The 20280-nt window shown below is 34.9% G+C and overlaps 1 non-coding gene across 1 annotated transcript; it reads left to right on the top strand.

The window, feature by feature from the left end:
- Positions 1-19469: 19469 nt before the first annotated feature.
- LOC120259659 lies at positions 19470-19576 on the top strand. The gene has a single exon (XR_005536216.1). It is a non-coding gene; the product is annotated as a small nucleolar RNA R71 (small nucleolar RNA).
- The last annotated feature ends 704 nt before the right edge of the window (positions 19577-20280 follow it).

The raw sequence follows: 20280 nt of genomic DNA, 5'->3' as shown, positions 1-20280 counted from the left end.
ATTTAAAATACAATTATAAAATTATTCTAAACTATTATCTAATGTAAATCTGGAGATGCAGTATTCCTCTATGCATTTGAATCTTCTTTTTTTGCTTTTTAGCCTTGGCTTCTACTATAATTTAACTCATTTTGGGGCTCAAATGTTATTTTCTTTCTCTGATGCTTATTGTACATATCTAGAAAAATAAATAAGGATCTAATAAAATAATTTAAATTTTTTGAAAAAATCTAATTTAATTACAACTTCATACCATTATTTGTTCTCAATTGAGAAGAGACAAATTCATTGGAAAAATCATTAAAAAAAAGAATAATAAAAGCCACACAATCAAAATCTATACATATTCCTACTATCAACCTAGCATTCAAAGTGCCGAAAAAGAAAACACTAACAAACAACCATCATTGAAAAAAATCCAATAAACCTAACTTTGAAGATGAAAAAGATAAAGCAAAACAACAATTATCTCTTATTAATTGTACAAAATAAGCAAAAGAATTTAAGAAAAGGAAAGAATTAAACATCTCCTCAAGCACATAAGTTCTCAAGGTTTCACCATCTTCGTTTATAACTTTTATATGTTAAGTTTATTGAGGATATATATCTTTTTAAAATTTTATTTTTTTTAAATTTACATTATCCAGATTTTATTTTGTGAGAGTTGATAAATATTTATTTAATTTAAATTTAAATTTTAAAAATTTATCTCTAATACTATAAATCCTATGTATGATATGAATTAAAGGCCTCTTTTCAAAGTCTTATAATATAAATTTTGAGTATTGAATTAATTATAATTTTAAAACCTTTTAAATTTTATCTATAATTGCGTAAAACATCTAATAACTTTTAAAAACCTATACATAAATCTTGAGATTGGGTAGAAAAAAATAAACTTTTTAATATTTTATTAAGAATATAATTTTTACAATCACATATACTAATTTATAAAAAAAAAATATATGTTAGTTTATAATTTTATAACAATATTCAGTAGACACTATATATTTGAATTTTTTATAAAATTTTTATGAAATAGAAAACACTTTCGCCATAACAAATGGAAAAATTATAGTGACGACAATATGTCTTGTCACAATAACACATCATTCTCATTATGAAATTTTAGATACAAAATCTTATATACTTTTAGTGACGAATATTGGACAAAAAAGAAATCTTGCCACTACTAATATATTAATAGTAACAACTTAATTATGGCATATACTACATTGTCATACTTATTATTATAATAGTGACAAAAACATAAACTATCACAATTAATCTAAAAATAGTATCGGTTAAGTTTCTTGACACAAAAACCCTAATAATTGTGTCAAAATAACAGGGTGACACAAAAAAGTTGTAACTAAAAATCTTAAGATGACAATATGTTTTGTCACAATTACACATCATTCTCATTATCAAATTTCTTGACACAAAATCTTATATGCTTTTAGTGACGAATATTGGACACAAAAGGAATCTTTGCACTATTAATATATTAATAGCAACAACTTAATTGTGACTTATACTACATTATCACAATTATCATTATAATCGTGAAAAAATATAATTTATCAAAATTAATCTAAACAATAGTATTGGTTAACTTTTTTGACACAAAAACCTAATATTTGTAGCAAAATAATAGGGCGGCACAAAAAAGTTGTAACTAAAAATCTTAACTCTAGTTGTATTTCTTTGGTTTGTGGTGGTTGTTTATATGAGCTTACATGAGATATTGATTGAATTAAACACGCGGAACTAACATATATAAAGACATGTAATATGTATTACAAAATTAAGTTACATCACTAGGTTGTCCTTGAAAATTTTTACTCTAATCTTACTTTGAGCTCATTTTTCCTATTTAGAGCTGTTTCTTCTACCTTATCTATGTATAATCCTATGCTAATGTGAGATTATTGCACTATAGGATTCTTTACCGACCATCTTAGAGCTCACCTATATAGATGTTTCCCAAGTAAAGCTTATAGTTTGTTTGGTGTTATCTCTAGCTGGGATTTTATCTCATCTTTGTTATATATATTCAATTAACTTTTATTTTTTCTAGCATGCTTTTGCAATAGTGAAAAATTATTTCTACATCTCTGTAAAAATGAGATTTGCTTATGTACTTCCCATACTCATAACTTATTTGCTTATATTTTTATGAACAAAAATTAACAAAAAATTTTATTAAAAAACGTAGGGTGTGTTTATTTGGGGGTATTTGAAGTTAGGGTTTGGTTGCTTTTAAACTACATAAGTAAATCCAGTTACTTTATGGGATGTATTTGGACTTACGCCCACATTGGGCGTAAGTCCAAATCCATCCCAGCTAAAAGTCATTCACGTGACTCACGTGAGGAAGCTTGCACTCTGGAAAGAGTGTGGTAACACGTGAAGGGCTCCTTCTTGTGAACAGCTTCTCTACATTTGATCATATTCTCCATCTTTGTTCAAAACAACTTCAGTCCTAGCTTCACAGTACAATTGCTTCTTCTTTTGCTTCTCCATTCGATCATGAAGTTAAGGTAACATTTCATTTATTTATTTTTTATTTTTATTCTTCTTGAACATGAGTATTTTGTGTAAAATTTATAGATCTTGTTGCTATTGCAACAATCTTCTGATCTTCATTCTTTGCTTCTCGGGGGTTCCTCCTTGTAAGGTCTGTCAAAATATATATTTTTTAAAAATTTCTTGCTATTATGATATCAAATCTTTAGATCTAGCATAATAGTAAGATAATTTTTTTAATTATTTTTATATCCTCAAATATTAGGCCATATAATCTACGGCTTTAAAATTTTAAATTTTAATTTTTGATTATTATGTTATGATTATGTTTGAATTATTATTATTTAAATTATGTTTTGGTGATTTTTTTTTATGAATCTCAAGTAGTTGTGCACATTATTATTTTTGGATAATGTTTTGATTGTTTGGTGGTTATTGTGTTATTATTATTATTATTATTATCATTTTTCATTATCTTATTGATTGATTTTGGATAATGTTATTGTTATTTTGTTATTCCAGCAATAACATGATTTTTATGTTGAATTCCGCCTTTCTTGTCTGAATTTCCAATCCTAAATCCCTAAACTGATTTTTTTTTTTTTTGCTTTTAGAGTCTTGTTTTTATCCACTATTGTCTCTTTAGTTATGAAAATCCAAATTCATTTCTGGAAATCAATTTTATTGCATTTAATATGCAGTAGAAATTCAATTATGCAAAGTTGTTTTTTTTCATCTTGACTTTTTTTTCACAAGACTTGTTAGACAATAACATTTGTTAAAAACAACTTTGCTAAATGAAGTCTATAACTTAGCTTGACCATTATGCACAAAGATCAACAAGAAAAAATAAGTATATGGATATTTTCTATTTCCAACTACATGTTGCAATTACGTTGCACATGATGAATCATACATTATACCTCCAAGACATTTAAATTGAGAACTATAGATATACCATACTCATCAACAAAATCCATCTCAAATTACGATCACAAGAAGTTGTATGCCAGTTAGTATATGCCAGTTAGTACAATTCATTACAAAATCAATAAGGTCTTAAGAGCCTAATTAGCCAGATTTGACTCCCAAGTTTATATATATTCTATACTATCATGTTCTATATGCTATCTTGTGTTACTAGGACCTTTTATGTTATTTTTTTCATCTTCTATGTTATTATCTAATTATGTGTGATGAATCATTTAACACAATCTATGTATGTGTGCAGGTAGTTGGAGATTCCATGAAGTTCTTAAAAGACTTTTAAAACTTTTTTAACTATTCACCTTGTTAAATATAATTAGTACTTTATAATTATGTTCTTGTATCATGAATTTCTAACTTACCAATTTGATATGTGTGTGTTGAGATGTTTTGTAATTTCATGGGTCTTTGGCAAGCATGTGAACAAAAGAAATTTTGTGGCAAGTTCATACCAATTTTTATATATGTGCATTGAGATGTTTTGTAATTTTGTATAAAAGAACTTTATTTTGTGTCATTTGGGTAATGTTTCTATTGTGATGGTTGTTACTAAATTTGTCAATGTTAAGTGGTGTAAAAATTGTGATAATTGCATGGTTTCTTTATTAGTGTTTCAATGATGTATAAGTTGTGAATTACGTCATTATATTTTTATTGTATTAAAGAAAATTAAATGAAATTTGTATATACATGCTTGTGTTTCGTTAATTAAACATAATCTTTAAAAAACTTTAGTTATTAACACATAGATATATATATATATATGAAAAAGAGTCACTAAATTAATGAAATCAATAAAATTTTATTCCACCTACATTTCAATAAATAAATTTTTAACAATTTGACAAATTAAATTTAATAAGTTTAATTAATAATAAATTTAACCGATAGGGTAATAAATTTAATAATTAATTTTCAAAATAAAACCATTATTTATAACGATTAATACAATAATTACAAGTATTAAATAGTATTCATCTAAATGAAAAAATTATGTATAAAATGCCATGGGGGTAAGCTTACCTTGAGTGATCATATCACATATTTCCCAACTACAAATTCATAAATTCCACAAATCAAATACAGAATTTTGTAATATAGATTTTTCGGTACATCCAACTAAACACTAAATTTTACTTCATTGCATTTTTAAATTCAAGTATTTTCAGTTACATTATAACTGAAAATCCACTGCATTTTCAATTACGTCCAACTAAACGCCACCTTAACATTTTTTACCTTCAACTCTTCATTTACTTTGAGAAATGAAAAAGAATTAAAAAAATCAATTAATTTTTAAATTAATTAAATTATAAAATATATGAGTAAATAAAAATGCTTTAAAAAACTATATAAATAAATTTGATTTTGTTAAGGTAATTAATAATTATCCACTTATATGACTTAAACGTCTTCTTATATTCACTCCTAACAGCCTTGATATCAATTATCAAGGTTTTTGAATCCTTCGAGGGATATTAGATGACTCACATAGACAATAAAATTTCTAAAAAGTAGCGTTCATATTATTATTTGGATTTTGAACCTTCCCAATTTGGTTAACGGATAATAGGACAACACAAAAGCTATCTATTTTAAAAAAAAAATAATGAAGTGCTATCTTGTTTTTCCAACAGGTTAGTTGAGGGGAAAAACAAAATTAATTAATTAATTAATTAATTAAACATTTAAAAACAACACATGGCATCTTAATTAAAATTTAATGTAAAACAAGACTAAGCATTCCTTATTGTTTTTGAGTATTAATTAAATCAGTTTTCATAAATTCATAAACAACTTCGAAAGGAAGGATTCAAATTTTTGAATAAGCGAGAGACAAGCAAATACACTCGACAAATGACCCTACCATAGGTCATTCTAGTCGTGAGTTGGTGGATACTGTAGAATTTAACTATATTTTGTAAGTATATAAACTCTTGTCTCCCTATGCCCATTTACAGGTGGCTATATATGGTTATGGATCCATTTACTTTTCATGGGTTTATTATAAAATTATAATTTTTACCCATAAAAAATATAACTTTTGATGCGGACTAATGCTATCTATATAATACAAGTGTACATGCCGATTAAGTACTAAAGGGCGCAATAAATACAAAGTTATCGATCCCAAAAAGAACTAGGAAATACTAGTACAGACTATTTACCCTGTTATCTAGCACTTAAAATGCAATTGTTGAGTGTGGACTGGAGAAAGTAACACTAAAATAAATGAAACTAAGTGATAGTGCTAGCTAAGAAGATAATCAAGTTTGAGATGAAGGTGTCTGGGCATAGACTTCCCCTAGGGTCAATAATGAACTATTGGACAAGATTGCATTGAATAATAACATATCAATTGGACTGAGAGAGTTCTTAAAACATATTACCACATTTCTCAAGGCAAGTAATAACTGCTCCCATAAGATGCTGATAAGGACTACCCTACAACTGCATTACACTCGATGAACTCTTTCTGGAGATTAACTAAGGTTTAAGAAGTTGTTAATCTTTCTCTCGAAGCAACTAACCTTAATCCCATACAAAGAAGGATCGGAATCTCTTCCTAATCCTTGTTCCCTATGATTGCATTAACAACAAGAACCCTAGAGTTAATCCATTCGAAAGAAACACGGGGATTAACAATTCAACAGAGAAGTGCTTTATTTCTAGGTAGACTTTCAATTGCGGTATGCCAATACGCGGTGAACCTCTCAATTGTCACTTGCATACAAGTACAATAAACTCCTGGTTTTCACTATGATAAATAACCTTATGAAATCAATCAAGGAGCAATGGATAATCATGGGAGGCAATCAAATAAGAAGAAGGACATCTAGCATGAATTCCCCTAGAACTACACATGCAATCAAACTCTAAATTCCAGTGAACTGTGTGAATGATCATCGAACCGTGGAGATTCCTAAGCTATGTAAATTTGTTTCTCAAGGCTACTAACAACTAATCCCATATGGAGCTAGGTTGGAATCTCTTCCTAACCAAGGTTTCCCCATGAGTTGCATAAATACTCCTTGAATACCATCGTTAGACTTTTCCCTAATCCAGAGAATTTAGGATACCCTATATCTAGGTACACCCTTAACCTCTTTCACCTATGTTAGATCTAGGCATAAAAGATATCTCTATCTCAACATACACATCAAACATAGAATAAAGCTCTTGCTATTAATAATTTATGACATTCAAGCGTTTCAAATGTAAACATCAATGAAATCTCAACACTAAACTAGAAATAAAGAATTTCAATTACAAGTTCATCCTAGGGTTCATCAAGATGGCCTTACGATGCTTAGTTCCTTATCCTAAGAGATTCCAAAATATAATCCAAAAGAAAAACAAATAATATCGAAAACATATTAGAAAAACCCTCTTGCTTCATGCTATTCTCAATCGGATGGAAACCCTTCTAAGGAAACTTGATCTCACCTTCAATCTTCTCGTAATATCATTGAGATATCTTCCCAATAGCTACCAACATTCTCTTCTCATTGAGGTGCTTTCAATCCTTTATAAGACTTACTGAAATTCTCTCCAAAATCCCCATCTAAAGATCTAACTACAAAGCCCATAAAATAACTTGTGTTTTCCTTTTATAGTCAAGGAATCAGGCCCATACATGCATGGATACAACACGGGGGCATACTACTAGCCATGTAGTTGTCTTTGAAGTAAAACCCTCAAATTCTTTCCTGATAAGAACAAGGTTTAATAAGTGTCTAAATGTATATATTTTATTATATGTATTTTAATACACTTAGCATGTATTTTGTTATAAATTGATGCCCGTTTTGTGCTTAATCGTGTGTTTTTTGTTTTGTAGAGCATAGAGAAGCCATGGAGAACATGAGGACACGATTAGGGCGAAAAAATAAGAAGAAAAGGTTTTGTGGTACTATAACATATCACTATTGCAGCTGTTGTAGCACCTAGAGAGTTTTCGAGATAGAGAGTTTGGCCTAAGTCATACGGCCTCCAAACAAGTCCTTATCAGATCCATATGGTCCCTACTATTGATCCCGGTATGCATCAAATTCTCAAGGTTTTGGGCTTCATACAGTCTCCATAGGACCCCCCATATAGCCCGTATGACTTAAGGGTATAAAAAAAAAACATTCTAGGGCTGGAAAAGGAGCTTTTTACTACCATTTGGGAAGAAAAAGAAAACCTAGAAATAAAGAAATCTTGGAAGGCTAAGTTCAAGGGCTTGAGAGGATTGAAGACATCATCTTTCAAAAGGGAGATCCACCATCAAGGAAGGAAAGAGACTTAGGACCAAGAAGCGGCCTTCGGTTAGAGGAAGCGTCATTCGACAATCCTTGGAAGGGGGAAGCATCATTCAACCCGATCTCCACTTTCTTCTTCATCATTTCATTTAGGGAGTGTCATCTATGAACTTTTATTATGTTTTGATCAACATTATTGCTTGCATTTGTTTGATGGCACACTAGACTCCCAAGGCCATTGGATGTCTGTGAACCTAGGGGGGTTCATCATTTATTTTGGATGATTGATACTTAATTCCATTGCTTGGGTTTGATTTGTGGTTTAATCCATTGTGCTTTCATGCTAAAATTACATATGGAGAGATCCGAAATTCTTTTATGAGTTATACATATCTATGTGACCTACTCACATGTATTAGATCTTGAATGGATTAAATAGGGGTTATTTGTATCGATATATCGAGAGATTGGATGTCGATAACCCTCTTATCGTTAAGGGTAAACTTAGGTTAGGTTTACTCTTATCTTGGGATTTCCTTATTCTTAATGCAATCGTAGGAGTGTTGATTTGGAAGAAATTCTGATCAACACTCGTATGGGATTAGGGTTCAACCGCCGAGAGATTGGGATTGATCTAACCTAGATATCCCTCGGTCAAAATCACCCTTGCATCTTTTGTTCTTCATCCTTATATCATGTTGACCCCTTAAGGGGATCCACATCCATTGGCCCTTTGCACATCATTGTTGTCTTTATAACCTCTTGCTTAAATCTTCAATTTGTGTGGTAATCTTTTATTTATTTTCTTTCATCTAGTTAAGTAGATTTTCTCACTTAAGATGTTGGGCTAGAAAGTAGGTGGCGAAAGAGTAATAGTAGATCCTTAACCCCGAGGAATACGATCCTTATGTCATCACACGCGGTATTACTTGATCGATTCCATACACTTGCGGGGAAGTAATCACAGTTCAACATGGGGGTGTGTTGACCCTGTGTTATTCTTGGGTTTCTTGCAATTCAGTGGGGCTCCAGAGTCTTTAGTGCATGATTAACACAAGGCCTTGTTAGAATCATGTTCTTCTCTGGAATCTCAATACTTGATTGATTTTTGTCCTGAATTGCTCCAACTTCACTCTTTTTACCTCAATCTTGAAATTTGTTAATTGAACTGAAAAAAAAGTGAATTAAGTACGAAACACTATCTAATTGCTAGAGAAAGAGAAGCTAAGTGCATCAATTTATTGTATAGAAACAAATATCTTGAAACACTTATCACATGTTACCAAGTTGTTAAAGCCTAATCATGTTTTGAATATTTGTTTTTACCGTGCATTATAAGTAGTCCTCATCCTAATAAACTACTTCTTTAAGATCCTCTTCAATTCTCTAGCTATTGTTTGAGCTAGCAAATTATTATTGAATGATTTTTGAATGCCTTTTTTTTAAGTAATGGAAAGTAAAAAGTGCTTTTGCATCTTTGAGATCTTTTTAGAGGGTTTTATCCCTTATTATGGGTGTTACTAAGTTTCTTAAATATTTCTCAAATTATATTTAGTATGATTGTACATTTTGCAATCTCTAGCCTAATAATTGTTTGTCCCATCTTTCTTTTTATTGTTTCTAATCCCTTTAAAATTTAATAGGCTATCTACTGAATTTTTAAATTTTATTTAATGTTGAATTTTCATGGCCCTTTAATATCATTAATTTTATTCTTCTCAATAAGAGTTATATATCCATCTATTTCTCCATACCTGTAGTTAATAGATGCATTATGCCTTATATATGGAGAACATAGCCATCTTGTTTTAGCTTGGCTTCGCAAATTCAAGATTTTTTGTGTATTATATCTAGAATTATTTACTTTATTGTTTTATTAGATCTGGTGGAAAGGCTTTAGATCCTTATTTTGGGAGGTTTAACTTTCTAGTATAGTAGTTTTGAGGAGTTATGATAACCATACAATTGTTCATTATTTTATATCATTTTGTACACTCATTAGCATGTAGTAGAGTTATATTATGGAATTCAATGTTAAACATAATGTGTTTAACATTCTTAGGCTTTGGGTAGTACTTAAAGATGAGAGTGAGTCAAAAGAAGGTTTCGAAAGCCAAAACGATGAAGATAAAGCTCTCTTGATATTAATCAAAGAAGGACAAGGCAAACATGATCGTTTATGGGCATCTCACGGTCGTAAGACTCTTCTAGAGAACCTTATGGGCATGCTTATGCTTGTAAAGGGGAGCATATAGAAATTTAAAGGGACTTACAAGCAGGACTTATGCCCATACTTGTGACCGTAAGGACCATCTAGAGGAGCTTACGAGCATAGCTTTGTGCCCATAAAGGTGGTCACAAGAGGTGATAAGTGCTTGAGTAGACACATTTTTCTAAATGTTTTACATGTATTGAGCATCATTTTTACCATGATTTATGTCTCATATAATGTATTTGGTGTTCTTTTGTGCAATAAGGTTGTGAATGCCTTGAAGGGAGAAAAGGAAGCAAAGATAGCTTACAAAGACACATTTTGGGAGCTCTTGTTCAATTCAAAGACCAAGATACGAGAGGAGTTCATAAACATCGAGATGTGTGCCAACTTCCAAGGAGATTCAAGCCAATTTACTAGTTGGAAGGGCACAAAGGCAGTGACAGCTGCGATTTGTGACTATAAATAGGTTGTTTGCCCTATTGTTTTGGAACTTTTTACGGGGCTTTTTGTGAGCACTCTAAGGGCAAGGCGGCTAGGGTTCTAGAGGAGGTCTTTGGTGAGATTGGGGGCCATTCTTCACCAACTTTGATCGATCTTTTCTCCGTTATAGCATCGAGGGGGCCTTTGGCAACCTAGCTTCAGAGAAGGATTCATCAAGACGTTGAGCGACCCATCAAGGCCATCATCATGAATTCAAGGGGGTTTTTCTATGGTTTACATTGCTATTCATTAAATTAATCTTTGTCTTGTAACTTGCTCCATGGAGGGCTATATCCTAGTAGGTATTTGGGCATGTAGGATCTTATCTTTTGTATTGATTTTCTTTATGCTATCTATTAAATCTGAGTTAATTTGAGTTTTAATTTTGTATTCCCATGGCTTGCATGTTTTATTGATCCTTATGGTTGATTGTATATACATGATTTGTTACTTTGATGAGAGAGAGGTCTCCATTAGAGTTAGCACTCCAAGGTTAAAGAGGATTAAGAGGGTGAGTCATGAGTTAGTGGAGTATCCCCTTTCCCTTATGATGAGTGTTTCCTATCTCCATATTCCCCAGACTCTATGCAACCATATTTGGAGTGAGGCGTGAGATTGAGAGATTTCTCCGCCAGGACCTTTGTAGGGAGTTAGGGATCTTTCCCTATAAGTAGGGTTAGATCTATCTTTAGGAATCAGTTTCACTCTTAGGTATCCCTAGAGCTTATTACGGTCATATGGGTGTGAGGTGTTGAGATTGAGCGATTTCACTACCGAGACGTTGTAGGGGACTAGTACAGGTGGCTTGGAGACAATGGCCGGTTATTCTTAGATTACCTCGACTCACTAAACTCGGTTTATAAGTATTTAGCAAGTCTCAAGCTTCATTTTTGATTCTAGGTGGAGCATTGCCAGGGTACCTCATCCTTATTCATTGAGATTTTCCTTACTTTTTATCTTCCCTTGTTTGCTTATTGACATTCTTGCAATTAGTTCACTTCATCTCTAACAATTGATTTCGCCTAGATAATTAAGAATTAGTTATTACTAATACTTCCTTTTCCTGTATATTCGACTATCCACTCAACGGGGTATTTTATTACTTCGACACCTGTGCATTTGCGGTACACACATGCAATTCGGTCGTGTCAAGTGTTTGGTGCCATTGCTGTGGAACGGGATATTAGGAACACTAGGACTTGGTTACTTTAGTCATTCACATTTTCATTAGTTTTTCTACTTCATATTTCTCTCTTTTGCCATTCTCATTGTTTCTTTTTATTGATTTCAGTTCAGGTTATGACTTGAGGAAACCCTTCGACATTGGTTGAAGAAGATCCTGAAATTGAGCGTAGATTTCTTAGAAGGGTCAAGGAACTTGCACAAGAATAGAATTTTCTTACTGAAATAGAGGTTGAAGAATCTGATAATATGGAAGAACAGGAGGGGCAACAAAGAACACTTTCAGATTTTGCTAGGTCTACAATTCGTGGGACACAATCGAGCATTGTTAGGCCATTGGTATCAGCCCAGAATTTTGAGTTAAAGCCAGGTTTCATTCAAATGGTTCAACAGTCCACACAGTTTAATGGGTTAGCCGATGAAGACCCGAATAATCATATTGAGAATTTTCTTGAAGTGTGTGACAAGTTGAAGATCAATTGAGTTTTGAATGATGCAATTTTCTTGAGGGCTTTCCCATTCTCATTGAAGGGAAGAGCCAAACAATGGCTCCATTCATTGACAGGAGCTTCCATCACAACATGGAATGAAATGGTCGAAGCTTTCCTTGCAAGGTATTTCCCTTCGGGAAAGTCAGCAAAGCTTCGCAATGAGATATTTTCATTTGTTCAGATGGAGCTAAAAATCATTATTTAAGACTTGGGAATGATTCAAGGATCTCTTGCGGAAGTGTACACAACGTGGGTTCCTTGAATGGATGGTCATTCACGTATTCTACAATGGGTTACACTTAAGCACCAAACAACTACTTGATGCCGCCACGGGAGGAATATTGGGAAACATGACCCCCGAAGAGGCTCGACAATTGATCGAAGAAATGGGTTTGAATAGCTACTAATGGGATGCAAGAGAAAAGAAGAAAGTGGACGAACTTCATGCGATCGATGCGATTACATCCTTGACAGCCCAAGTAGAGACATTGAGCAAGAAATTGGACACTTTGACTTCACCAAGAGTAGCCGCAATCACAAGTTGTGATGGTTGTGGTGGTTTGCATATGCCATCTGATTGTCCTATCTCGATTGCTACTCCAGCTGCAATTGAACAAGTAGATTTTGTGCGTAATTCAAGAAGAGGACAAGGTAATCCTTATAGCAACACCTATAACCAAGGATGGAGGAACCACCCAAATCTCTCATGGGGAACTCAAGAGCAGTAAAAGACTGCTGCCCCACTAGGATTTCAGCAAACACCTTTGATTCCGGAGAGAGTTTCAGAGTTAGAAAAGGGTTTTGTCAAAGTTTATTCAATCAACCGACACAAGGTTCCAAAACATAGTGGCAATACTCCTCAATCACACCGTTTTCTTGCATAATTTAAAGAATCAAGTGGTACAAATAACGAAGTCACTAGCGAAAAAGCCTCTAGAAAGATTGCTGAATAACACCAAGACTAACCCAAGAGAGCAAGTGAAGGCGATCACTTTGAGGAGTGGTCGAGAGCTCTAAGAAAAGCTCGCTACTGGAAAAAATTCTGAAATTCTTCAAGCTAAAACCCCCACTGGGAAAATTGCTAAAATTTCTTAAGAAAAACCAAAAGATAAGGTGCAAGATAAGGAGAAGAGGTCAGCTGTGTCACCCCTTTCATATACTCCAAGAATTCCTTATCCGGCACTTTTGAAGAAAGACCAAACTGATGAGCAAAACAAGAAATTCCTTGAATTATTCAAGTAGTTACATATCAACATTTTGTTTATAGATCCGTTGTCACAAATTTCTCGTTATGTAAAGTTCTTGAAAGACCTCTTGACCAACAAGAGGAAGATGGAAGAGAGTGTGGCTATGGTTTTGGAAGGTAATTGTTCAGTAATGCTTCAGGAAAATTTGCCAAACAAAATGAAAGATCCGGGAAGTTTCATCATACCATGTTTAATCGAAGGTTTGAGCGAAGAAAAAGCTTTAGTATTAATGTCATGCCATACACATTGTTTCAGAAATTGGGGTTGGAAGAGCCAAGACCAATCCGCATGACATTACAGCTGGCCGATCACTCCATTCGTCATCCTAGATATATAATTGAAGATGTTTTAATGAAGTTTGTCAAGTATATTTTTACTGCAAATTTTGTGGTGCTAGATGTTGATGAAGACATAGAGGTTTCATTAATTCTAGGAAGACCATTCTTACGAACCTCCAAGGAGCTCATTGACATGGATGGAGGTGAGATGACATTACTCATCGGAGAAGAAAAGATCACATATAGCCTCGCCGAAGCGATGAAGCACTCTCTTGACTTTGATGACTCTTGTTATTTTTTTAGATGTCAATGATGAGATTACTAATGAATATTTGCAGAAATTTTAACATCCGGAACCATATGAGGGGTGGCCAAACATGGAGGAGGAGAAAATGAACAATCATGTAGAACAAATCCTCGAAGAGAAACCAAAGGGAAGATTTATGAAACAAATCTTTTCACCGTGTCAAGTGGTCTAGACGTCACCACCGAAAGCACTATAATATACTTGGAGACAAGCATACAAAAGAAGAGCACAAGATTCCCTCATTCGGTAACATGTTTAATAAATTTTCCTTGGGTATACAGAACTTTTGTCCTTCATGTGTGCAGGCTGCAAAGAATGAGATTTTGCATCTTTAACGAGCCACCATGAGGTAAGGATAGGTACGTTAAGCCATGTGACGTTAAACAAGCACTTCTTGCGAGGCAACCCTAAGTTTTTAGTTAGTTTTTAGACTTAGAAATTAATTTCTATAGTAATAAATTCATGAGTGTGTTTTTTGATGAGTTTTTGTTGATTGTTGGTGTTTTCATGAAATTTTTCGGTGATTGGAAATGATATTCATGTGTATGACATGGTTTAGGGTGAAATTAATGTTTAAAGTTGAAAAATTGGTGTTAATTTGGAGGGGTAAGTATCACTGGTGGCCACAAATGTTTCGTAAGTATAACGTTGTGGCCACATACATTTTTTTTGTAACGATGTGGCCACAAAACTTGTCTCCGGTCACAATCATGGCCATAATTTCATGTTTGGGGGCTGTTTTCGGCGAAGGTGCTGAGGTGGGCAATTATAGAGCCATCCATGTCGGACGCCACCTCAGCACCTTCGCCGGAAACAGCCCCTAAACATGAAATTGTGGCCATGAGTGTGATCAGAGACAAGTTTCATGGCCACATCGTTACAAAAAAAAATGTATGTGGCTACAGCGTTATACTTATGAAACATTTGTGGCCACCAGTGATACTTACCCTAATTTGGAGTTTGGAGGTTCTTGCCTCATTCTCCTTCGATTGTACCATCTCCGATACTGACTTTGACACGGAGGATACCATTCGTTTCCGAGCCCTTTGGTCAGCCGCATGGTATGTGTTTGACCCAATTCTCAGTGCTACTCAACTTATATGATGAGGATTATGTTGACACAGTCGAGTACACACAACTGCCTATCAATTGCCCTCCGACATAACTCCTGGTCAGATCTTTCATGACTTATGTGGCAACTATCTGACACAACCTATCGAAGGCCTCTCTACTGACACAACCGGCGCACAGCAACATTCATGCTATTCTCAGCTGATTAGTGACAGGGCGTGGAGATGGGACAGCCCACTTCACCGGACCGATCTTTTGTACCTCTATTCCATGGAACAGAGAGTGCCCATCCATCTGGGATACGTGGTAGTCGACTATCTCCGCCATTAGAGTGAGTACTTGTGGATAGAAGCACTGTTTAGAGGACCCTATATCACTCGTCTCTTGTTCAAGAAGGGTCTACTCCGCTCAATTAGAGGCAGGAGAAGATCAGTACCCCAGCACCTTTGGGATTGGTCACTCTCCGCTTGATGGGCATTGTGAGACATACAGGTTTAGGTAGATATGCGTTAGAGGAGCCATCGTCTGAGGACGATGATGAGCCTGCTGAGGCTACAGAGGCACCACCTACGGGCGAGCCCATGGTCACCGAGATAGCACCGGTAGCATCAGCCAACCCTGAGTTATCTTCCACCCGAGTTTACGAGGGTTTGGCTCGACTCGAGGCTATCATGGCTACCATTATTGAGAACTAGGTGCGGATTCTGGGGCGACTCGATTGCATTTAGCAAACCCTTAATGAGGAGGTCTCATTTGACTTCGCACCAGCACCCCGCGCCAGCACCAGTACCAGCACCAGATGCCGACGCTTGAGGGGTCTCACTCATGAGACTTCATTTTACTTTCTTTTGCTTTTATTTGTTTTGTTAGTATTTTGTGGACTTATGTGCTTAGAAAGGCTTCGCATTCTGAGAGTTATTTTCATGTTTTGTTTTGTTTGCGAATATATGTTGTATTGTTCTATATTCATGAACTAGTATTTCTTTCTATTTTTGTTGAGCTTCACTGAACCCTTTATATTCCATGCAGATGGCCTTGAGAGTGATGTCAATGATGTTTTTGTCATAGACATGATCATGTGACATTGTCACATGGTCATGTGAGCTTCACAACCCAATGAACACAATGCATCCATGAGTTAGACTTCACCAAATGATGAATTAGGAGTTTAAGGGAGTATTATTTTAATTACATTCCCACACACATTATGCTTCCATTGATTTTATTGTTATTGTGCATACATGTGTACATTGAGGACAATATACATCTTAAGTGTGGGGGAGGGTTCACCTTATACATGACTTTTACTTGTGTTTTCATGAGCATGCTCTTGTTGCCAATGAAGGTTTACCTTATGGTTAAGAGTTTAATTCTTAGATTTTGGAAGGTTGTAAACATTAGATTTTATCATGCTCTAGTTTTCATCAAATTTACTTGAATATTTTTGTCAGTTTGCTCTTTTTTTGCACTTTCTCACACATTAGACCTATGAAGACTCTAGTTTATTATTTTTTTGGGACTTTAGTGTGCTAGCTTTATTCTGAAAAAAAATCAAAAAAATTAGGAAAAAAATTTGGCAATTATGTGTTGTTTGTACATAGGTTGTGGATAGAGCTACCACCCATGATGTATGTAGCTACTCTCATAAGTCGGATACTTGTTATGCCCTAATGAGAGAAAGAGCTATCTCATGGGATGTGTGAAAGCTACCACCTTTGCTAGAAAGAGCTACCACCTCGAGAGTGTGAAAGCCACTCGGGAGGCATCTTGGGAAAGAACTACTTTAGAGGATTGTGTGAAGCTACTACCTATTCTTATTCTTTTTATTTATAAATAAGTCCCGTGTTAATAAGAACTTGGTAGTGGACATAGTGTGGACATGAGTTGAGTTTTTTCCACACACACACGCATTTGGACTTCATTACTTTCATTTTCGATTGGATTGTTTGCTAGAGCATTGATTGTTTTGTCTAGTGTTTTATTTTCTCCATAACTTTAGAATTTTATTCTTGTACTCTCTTGGTGAACCTTAAGCCAAGCACTTCTCTTTTCTTTCCATGAGTTTAATGTTTAATTTTGCTTGAGGACAAGAAAAGGCTTAAGTGTGGGGGAGTATGGTAAGTGCTTGAGTAGACATATTTTTCTATATGTTTTACATGCATTGAGCATCATTTTTACCATGATTTATGTCTCATATAGTGTATTTGGTGTGCTTTTGTTCAATAAGGTTGTGAATGCCTTGAAGGGAGAAAAGGAAGCAAAGATAGGCTACAAAGACATTTTTTGGGAGTTCTTATTCAATTCAAGGACCAAGACATGATAGGAGTTCATGAACGTGGAGATGTGTACCAACTTCCAAGGAGATTCATGCCAATTTCCTAGTTGGAAGGACACAAAGGCAGTCACATCTTTATGCTCCTTTTTGTGAAGAATGCAAGACCTTTCAAATGATGAGTTGATGAAAAAAAGTCTTATAGCCTACCACATGGACGTGTGCCCGACCATGTGGCCTCAAGAGAAGAGTGTTTGGACCGTGGTTGTGAAGAGGACTGTAGCAAAACAATGTAGCATTTTACTATAGTAGTACTATATTAGAATTACTGTTCATACGACCACGTGGAAATTCCTGCATAGGCGCATGAAGGCACGTAACAGCCACGGTTTATGACTATAAATAGGTCGTTTGCCATATTCTTTGGTGACATTTTTTCCGGGCTTTTTGCCAGCACTCTAAGAGCAAAGCAGCTAAGGTTCTAGAGGAGATTATTGGCATGATTGGAGGTCGTTCTTCACCAACTTTGATCTATCTTTCCTCCGTCATAGCATCGAGGGGGCCTTCGGTAACCTAGCTTCGGAGAAGGATTCTTCAAGACGTTTATTGACCCATCAAGGCTGTCATCACGAATTCAAGGAGGTTTTTTTTCTATAGTTTACATTGTTATTCATTATATTAATCTTTGTCTTCTAACTTGCTCCATGGAGGACTAAACCCTAGTAGGTATTTGGGCATGTGAACTCTAGGATCTTATCTTTGATATTGATTTGCTTTATGCTTGCTATTAAATCCGAGTTGATTTGAGTTTTAATCTTGTATTCCCATGGCTTGCATGTTTTATTGATCCTTGTGGTTGATTGTATATGCATGATTTGTTATTTTGATGAGAGAGAGGTCTCCATTAGAGTTAGAACTCCAAGATTAAAGAGGGTTGAGAGGGTGTGTCATGAGATAGTGAGTGCCCCCTTTCCCTTCCGATGAGTGTTTTCTTTCCCCATATTCCCTAGACTATGCAACCATATTTGGTGTGAGGCGTGAGATTGAGAGATTTCTCTACCAGGGCCTTATAGGGGGTTAGGGATCTTTTCGCCTAGAAGTAGGGTTAGATCTATCTCATCATGTCTAGTTTTATCTCTGGTACAATAGAGAAGGTGGTTTTCATGTCTAGTTTTATTCTCTTCATGTCTTGTCATTTGGATGCTTTCCTTCCATTATTGGAGGGCTAATTTTGTAGATGTTCAGGCATAGTTAAACTCTAGGGTTTCATTATTGTTGACATTGGTTATAGATCTTAATGCTTTATTTTTTATTTTTGCAATCCATATTATTTGAATCCAATTATGTGTTTTGTATGGCTTGATTGCTATCCAGGCAAAAACCCTAGTTCTCATGTTTGATGTGCTTTTTGATGTGTAGATATACCCACCTAGCCTAGACATGCCGCGATTAGAGGGGATTATGAGTAAGCCTAGCAATGGGGTACTTTGGAGTTGAGATTTCTCCTCCCTCAATCCTTCCAAGTGGATCAACAAGTTATTTCCATGCTCTTTGCAATCGTAGGGAATAGAATTTAGGAGAAATCGCATTTTTATTCTATATGGGATTAGGGATAATCTCTTTGTAAGGAGGATTATCTACTTAAATTTTTTGGTTAATCCCTAGTGAGATTTCATAGATTGCAATGTGATTGTGTGGTGTTTGTATCAGCACTGTACTGAATTATTTACTATTCACCCTTGTAAGAGAGGTTTAGTATAATTTAGGATTTTTCTTAGTTCAAATAGGATTGCATACTTATACAACATTTATTCTATACTTAACAAACCCTAGAGTGATACTATGACCGAGCATTCCTTCTCCCCTGGATTTTTTTTAATTTCTTTTATTTCTTGCTATTGCTTTTGAATTTGTTTACACACATCACTATTTCAATTAGCCTAATTTTCGGGATAGGAATTAGTGCTAGTATTCTCATGGAGACCGGCAACTTTCTTCTTCTTTCTTGCATTCTATTGGTAGCTATTCAAACCCATTTTTTCAATTAATTGTCGTGCTTCTCCGGGGGTCCTGCTACCTAAGGTACCTCATGCTGCTGCATCAAGTAACTGCCTTGTGCTAGGGTTCAACCCATTGTAAAAGGTCTGAATAATCATCCACTCGGAAAACCCATGTTGAGAACATTTCCGCAATAGCTCCTTGAACCTCTCCGATGTCTCAAATAGAGACTCCAATTCCATTTGCATGAAGGAGGATATTTCATTCCTAAGCTTTGCAGGTTTTTCGGGAGGAAAATATCGGGCAAAAAAAGCTTCCACCATCTCCTCCCATGTAGTAATCAATGCTCTAGGTAATGAATGTAGCCATTGCTTCACTCTCCCCTTCAAGGAAAATGGGAAGACTCTCAACTTGATGGCATCATCCATAACACCATTGATCTTGAGCATGTCGCACACTTCCAAGAAATTCTCTATGTGACTGTTTTGATCCTCATCGGCTAAACCATTAAATTGTGCGGACTGCTATAACATGTTGATGAATGCTGGCTTTAGCTCAAAATTCTAAGCCGTAATCGGTGGCCGCACAACACTAGATTGTGTGCCAAAAACTGAGGGTCTAGCATAATCAGAGAGTTTCCTCTGCTTATTCTGTTCTGCCATGTTATCCGACCCTTTACCTTCTACTTCAGCTAGATTTAACTGGTTATTGTACAGGTTCTTTACCCCTTCTTCTGAGTGTTCGCTCAAGTTCAGGATCTTCTTCAACCAATGTCGAAGGGTTCCCTCGGGTCATAACCTGGAGATGTAACCAAAGAAAGAAAAACAAATCAGAACAATGATAAAGTTAGAAAGTGTGAAATAGAATAAAAAATGAATAGCTAAAATAGCAAAGTGCAAAGTATCTCTAAAATGCCTATTCCCCGGCAACGGTGCCAAAAACTTGACAACGCCCCTTGCGTGTGACCCGCAAGTACATG

Source organism: Dioscorea cayenensis, chromosome 4, assembly GCF_009730915.1.
Source record: "Dioscorea cayenensis subsp. rotundata cultivar TDr96_F1 chromosome 4, TDr96_F1_v2_PseudoChromosome.rev07_lg8_w22 25.fasta, whole genome shotgun sequence".
NCBI classification, from domain to species: Eukaryota; Viridiplantae; Streptophyta; class Magnoliopsida; order Dioscoreales; family Dioscoreaceae; genus Dioscorea; species Dioscorea cayenensis.
Note: the sequence above shows the minus strand (reverse complement) of the source record. Positions and strands in the feature narration are given on the sequence as shown.